This window comes from Lissotriton vulgaris, chromosome 5 (assembly GCF_964263255.1).
Source record: "Lissotriton vulgaris chromosome 5, aLisVul1.2, whole genome shotgun sequence".
Classification (NCBI taxonomy): domain Eukaryota; kingdom Metazoa; phylum Chordata; class Amphibia; order Caudata; family Salamandridae; genus Lissotriton; species Lissotriton vulgaris.
The window spans coordinates 73,036,003-73,042,002 of NC_141693.1; positions in this window are offsets into that span (position 1 = coordinate 73,036,003).

The window sequence follows — 6,000 nt, forward strand, 5'->3', positions numbered from 1 at the left end:
GACCATGACAAGTCCCTGCAAAGTACAAAAGGTAAATGAGACAAGGGCATCACCCGCCATCTGACCGTATAACCTTAACCCATTACATTTAAAATTGTCCCAATTTTATAAATTTAAATCAACCCCTCAAAAGGGAGAAGAAACAAAATGTTCAAGTATACCAATGGCTCAGAGAACGGGAACTGACCTGTATTTAAAAAATCTCTGCCGCGTAAAGTTGAACGGCCGAAAGTGGTCTGCACTTATCCCTTTTAAACATACTGAGACTTCCAGAGTCTGGGGAGAAATAGAAGACAGACTAACCGTCTAAACGAGCTATTCTGGTTCAGAAATACTAGTCCAACTGATGCTCATAACGTGCAATATGGCCGGAGCATTAAATCAGCGGCCATCTTGGGCAGGTCTCAGATCCAAATAAAATGAAAGAGAGGAATAGGATAAAACACCCAAGCATGTAAAAGTTGAAAAAACTGTGCAGACATTTGAACATGAGACTCTGTTTTTGGTTGTTCATTCTTATGAAACACAATATTCAAATTCATTGGTTACGGTTTATGAATAAGAACAACATGTCCAATCCTTATTATGTAACATATGTATCTAATACAAAGGCAGTACATGACATTCCAAGGTCATAGTACAAAGACAAGATATTTATATAAGTAAAAAACACTTTGTAGTTATGAAGATATTTATTCAGAAACAGCATGTGACCTAGTTAAGGTATTTAGAGTATAAACAAGCATTTGCAATGAAATAGGTCTCGCATTCACACGAGTTTGAGTTATTGGCATTGTAAATGACAATGCCTTTTATTTATGTTTTGGGTTTTAGGACATAAATAAAAGGCATTGTCATTTACACTACTAATAGCTTAAATCCTCGTAAATGCGAGGCCTATTACATTGAAATAACGGGTCTTCTCGACCGCTTGTTAGATTCTAAATATCAGAGAAAGAGACCAACCTGGGATGCCTTCAAAGTAGTGATAAATAGTGAAGGGAAGAAGTTGTGTATGTGTTGTAATTTACACAGACACAAAGTGCAAAGTGAATGTTACATATGATCCGAGCTATAAACACTAACAAAGCGCTCCAACTCCTATCGCTCTGTGATTAAACTGTCGCAGCTCAGGAGGAAGAGTGGGGGGCTATTTCCTGCCCTCTCAGTGATTTGGGTGTGCAGTGTGGCACTTCGTAATGTCATTGTTATCTTTGTCCTAATAAAAAACACTTCAGGTATAGTAGGGCCCTGGCTTCACCTCCTGGTGCAGGGCGGGCTGTGCTTTATGGCAGACATGGAGGAATGGTCTTGGCTGCATCTCCGGCCTCATACAGTGGCTCTGCTATTACAAGAGAGCGAGAGGCGCTGATGTGGTGGTATTGGTGGTGGTGGTTGTGGTGATGGTGGTGGTGGTATTGGTGGTGGTGGTGGAATTGGTGGTGTTACTGGTGGCGGTATTGGTGGTGGTGGTACTGGTATTGGTTGTGGTGGTATTGGTGGTGGCGGCACTGGTATTGGTGGTGGAGTATTGGTGGTGTGGTGGTATTGGTACTGGCGGTAGTGGTGTTGGTGGTGGTATTGGGGGTGATGGTATTGGCTGTGGTGGTATTGGCGATGGTCGTGATATTGATGATTGTATTGATGGTGGGGGTATTGGTGGTGGTGGTGGTATTGGTGGTGTTAATAAAACAGGCTTTTGAAAACAGTCGGTCAGATGGCTTTAGTACAGATGTAACACGGATGTGCTCTTGTCAGCTTCAGCACATTAGCACAGGATTATGTGCTACCTCGAATTCACGACTTAATTCACTAATCATTTCTAAATCCATTTTACTTCGGGGGTTGAAACAGACAAGATAATGCTGGGTTAAAGAGATTGAAAGCAGGCACCCGTATTACGTCAGGGGAAATGGACGCATTCCAGGCACACATTTTTTAAGAGAGAGACACTACGGGAGGAAGACTGAAATATGCCATTGATAGTGGTAGACGCGGTTATCAAATAATAGATTACAAACCAGTGAAAAAGAAAAACAACAACTAGTGACAGTAAAAAAAAATTCTGATGACGCTCTGCCAATGATGGGACAGTGGCGGTCTCCTCAGCCAGTGTGTCGATGAAAGTGTTCCACATTGTGCATTGTAAGACAAAACAAAAGGATTTAAAACTGAGAATATTTCTAAAAGAATGCACTCTTGGTACTGTCAAGGAGAAAACAAAAATTCTGCAGAAGTTAGGTCCATGCAGATTGAAAAAACCGAGTTAACGTCAGGGTACTTGCTTGTATGTTTGTCTGACAAGGTTTGTGGCAGTAGATTTCATAACGTTAGAATCATTTATTTCCATCATACCTGCATGCCAGCACTTCTTCAAGATCTTACTGATGCACCTCTAAAAGGTGCCATTGAAACTGAGAACCTTTCAAGAGACATTTGAGATGAATACTCTGGGAGGCAACAGCACGAGGAAGGCCCACTACTGAACAGCACGCAGAGCAAAGCAAAAGACTTGGGGGCCTATTACGATTGCTGACGGACTTTGTCCGCTTGCCACCGTACCAAGAAATAGGGCCCGCCATCGAAATTAGGATCCCGCCGGAAAGGTGGCGGTGGCATCCCGCATATATAGCATTGTGGCGGGTGGTGCTGTAAGCAGCACCCGCACAATGCAATATATGCATGTCGCGCATTTGCATGCACACCGTGGCAGGCACTGTGCGGTGCCCGACACATTGTGCATGTAAATGGAGGGGGCACAATGGGTACCCCCAAACCCCCTATACCTCTGGCGGCCCGCAACGGGTCCCTGTAAGTCATCCCTGCCTGGCTTTCCATGGCAGAGTCTCCGCCATGGAAGGCCCTGCACCGCTGCCCATCATAATATGGATGGCGGTATTTTGCAGACACCGCCACCATACCTGAGCCCTTTTCTGCCAGGTCTCCTGTTTGGCTGCCAGAAAACCAGCGGACGGTCTTTCCGTCCGCGGGGGTCCCCCACCGCCATCGTAATTTGGCGGGGGAGAATTGGTGAGCGGGCGGTTGGAAGCGGAGGGCGGATTGCCACTGCTCCTGTCATACCTGACGCTAATGAGGAAAGGCATTGGTTTAAATTGGCTTTGTACCCCCTAATAGAGGATTGATTTGATATTAGGAAATTGCTGGTGTTGTACAAGTACAGACAAAAGAGATTTGATAACAATATGATGCCCATTAGTGCAATTCACAATGGTACAGACATTGATGTGTTGCTATGTAAACTAAAGGAGCTAAATGTATATGAAAATATTATCATCCAATAACTAGTGTGCAACCACATAAAGACATCTAAACTCCCTCTACATAAATTTGTAAAGGGGTTAGCAGGCAAGGTTGTATGTTTTCCTTTAGATCTGAAGATGAATAAAATGTACACACTAGCGACTGAAGATTCAATTTGCTGAACCAATTGTAGTAGTCTAGTGAAGTCAAATGATTTATTGTTTGATTAATCAAAATCAACAACCATACAAGCTCAAGCTTGAAGGATCCTTCCCGCTTGGAACTCCGCGGAGTTTGAGCGTAGTGTCACACCTAGTAATCCCCTGACGAAGGGCTCCGCCCGAAATGCATCGGGATGTGTGATAATGTGTGTACCATAACATATTGAACCATATGTGGATTACAGTTACCTCTACATTTTGGAAACAAAGACATTTCTTCTAGATGTCTCAATAAATTTTGAAAGATGGATATCTTTAATCGGAGTATGAACTCATAATTACCATAAGCGTATGGAAACAGACCAGTTGGTCCCCCTTGTGTTGTGCTCAGAGGTGTTCTCTCCCTAGGCGGGGGAGCTGTTCCCTAGTTATTCACTTCACACTGCCTGGCCAGACAGTGTTTTCCTCTTGCAGCACACCTCAATCCATTACAACTCTCTACCTCTGATTAAATTTGCTGTGCGAGTTCCCTTTCACCATTGTTAAAAATTCATATTTACCGTTCTACTTATTGGAGTTTTGACATGTTGGTTTCATTTGATTTATTAATATATTCTCTATTTTATTTTGGAAATTAGTTTGGAAATTTTCTTGTGCTCGGTTTCACTTTCTTACTGTTTGAGTACTGCATAAACACTTTACACGTTGCTTCAGAGCTAGCCTGACTGCTTTGTGACAAGCTACCAGAGAGTTAAGCACAGGTATATTGAGGTGCACCATCACAAGGGCTGTAATTATTATTTGAGGTTCGGTTTCACCCTTTCTCAACTAATATTCCAGTTTCTTGCAAGAAGCTCCTGCGGAGGGAGTGGACCCTTTGTTTCCCTTGAGTGGCCTGTCCTGATGTGCTGATGAGAGCTTGGTGCAGAACTTTACACTTATTGTGCTTATGTTCTGGGTACCCCTGCTTGGAGCCATCATCTTCATTATCTACTGCAAGGAGTCATTACCTTCCACAAAGAATCTGAATGCACTGCAAAGGAAAACTTAATTATAAAAAGAAGCCAGGCCAAACTATTTAGTAAACACAGACAGTGGATCCACTTCCCCGGTCTAAAAATTCCATATAATAGCAGGTCCCAAAGATACCCTCTTTGTTCCAGTTTGAGCAGCTTCACTGCCCGAGAAAAGCTGCTGTATTCCAGGACTGATGTCACTGATGGTCAGTCTCCTGAAGGTGAAGGGATATCTCCTGGTTTCAGCACGTTTTTCGGAAGCGGTCGGTCTGCTAGTGATCCAGGAGCTGCCTGCCTGTTACCAGAGGGAAGGAGGCCCTTGTCCTGCAACAGTCTGCATGCCCACGGAGGAGAGTCCAGCTTGTGTATGGGCGCAGTGTGTGGAGCAGTGCAGAGGAAAGAAAGGAAATGTGGAAGAGTGTTGAGAAGTTTTCGTCTCCTTGCCAAACAGCCAAGTTTTGTCAGACTAAAGGGAGGTTGTTTACAAATTGTCAGTCAATTGTAAAGTAAGGACTGCCAGATTCGGTCAACAATGTGGAGAAAGATGCAAATGTACTGTGCTGACTCCACCTTTGTTTCTCTTCAGTGATTATATAAGCGCCCTGGAGGTTTCAGAAGACCACTGTCGTATTAAGGCCTCAGACATTTCAGCCAGGGGATCATGGACAAAAGAAGGTCAGGCTACCTGAAAGAGCTCGGGGAGCACGATGACTTGCCCCAAGCCCCATCCAGCAAGCACATGGTAATAGAGAGTGTGTCCCACATCTGGAATTTCCATATGCCTAAGAGACACCAACTGTGAACTTTGACTAACAGAGTTTGATGGCACAATTTAATGAACATTAATATCCCCACACTCTCACGGGTCACAGAATGCTTTTGAGCTGCTCCTCTGCAAGACGGCGAGCCTGCATTTGAGCTTTAATTGGATTTACTTACATGTTCCCATTCTTTAGAGAACTTGTCGCTCTGACAGTGTATCCCTGTAAACCTGCTTATTCCCTGTAAACTGTATTAATTTATGTTGTGGTTTAAATACTCATTTTATAGGAAGATAAGCACTGGTCACTGGTCTGTAAATTACATCATTGCTTCTACTGTGTGATTGTTCGAATTTTGAGTCTCTAGCCACGCTACCTCCCTGAGACACCTTGGACTACTCACCCTTACTACCCTGACAGTCAAGAGTGGAAAGGGTGTACTTGACAAAGTTTGGAGATCCCTAACATGATGCGTCCTAGGACACCAGTGGCAATTAACCTCAACCACCAAGGCTCTGCTCCAGTAGCCTCGCTCTGCCCTGTGGATGCCCAAATGGGGTCTGCCACTCCCCATCCAGAACAGTATGAGAGTCCAGTCAAAGCATGCATAGGCACCATATGTCAAAGAAACTGATGTAAAATAATGAAAAGAAAAGAAGATCTTGGGCTAGGAGCTGAAAAGTAAAAAAAAATTTTTTTTTTAAAGAAATACTGGAAGAGAATGTGGGGTTTCGCCTTTCAAACAAAGTATGGCCTGTTACGAAAATGTAACTGTGAATCCACTCTTTGCGCCAGACCCAC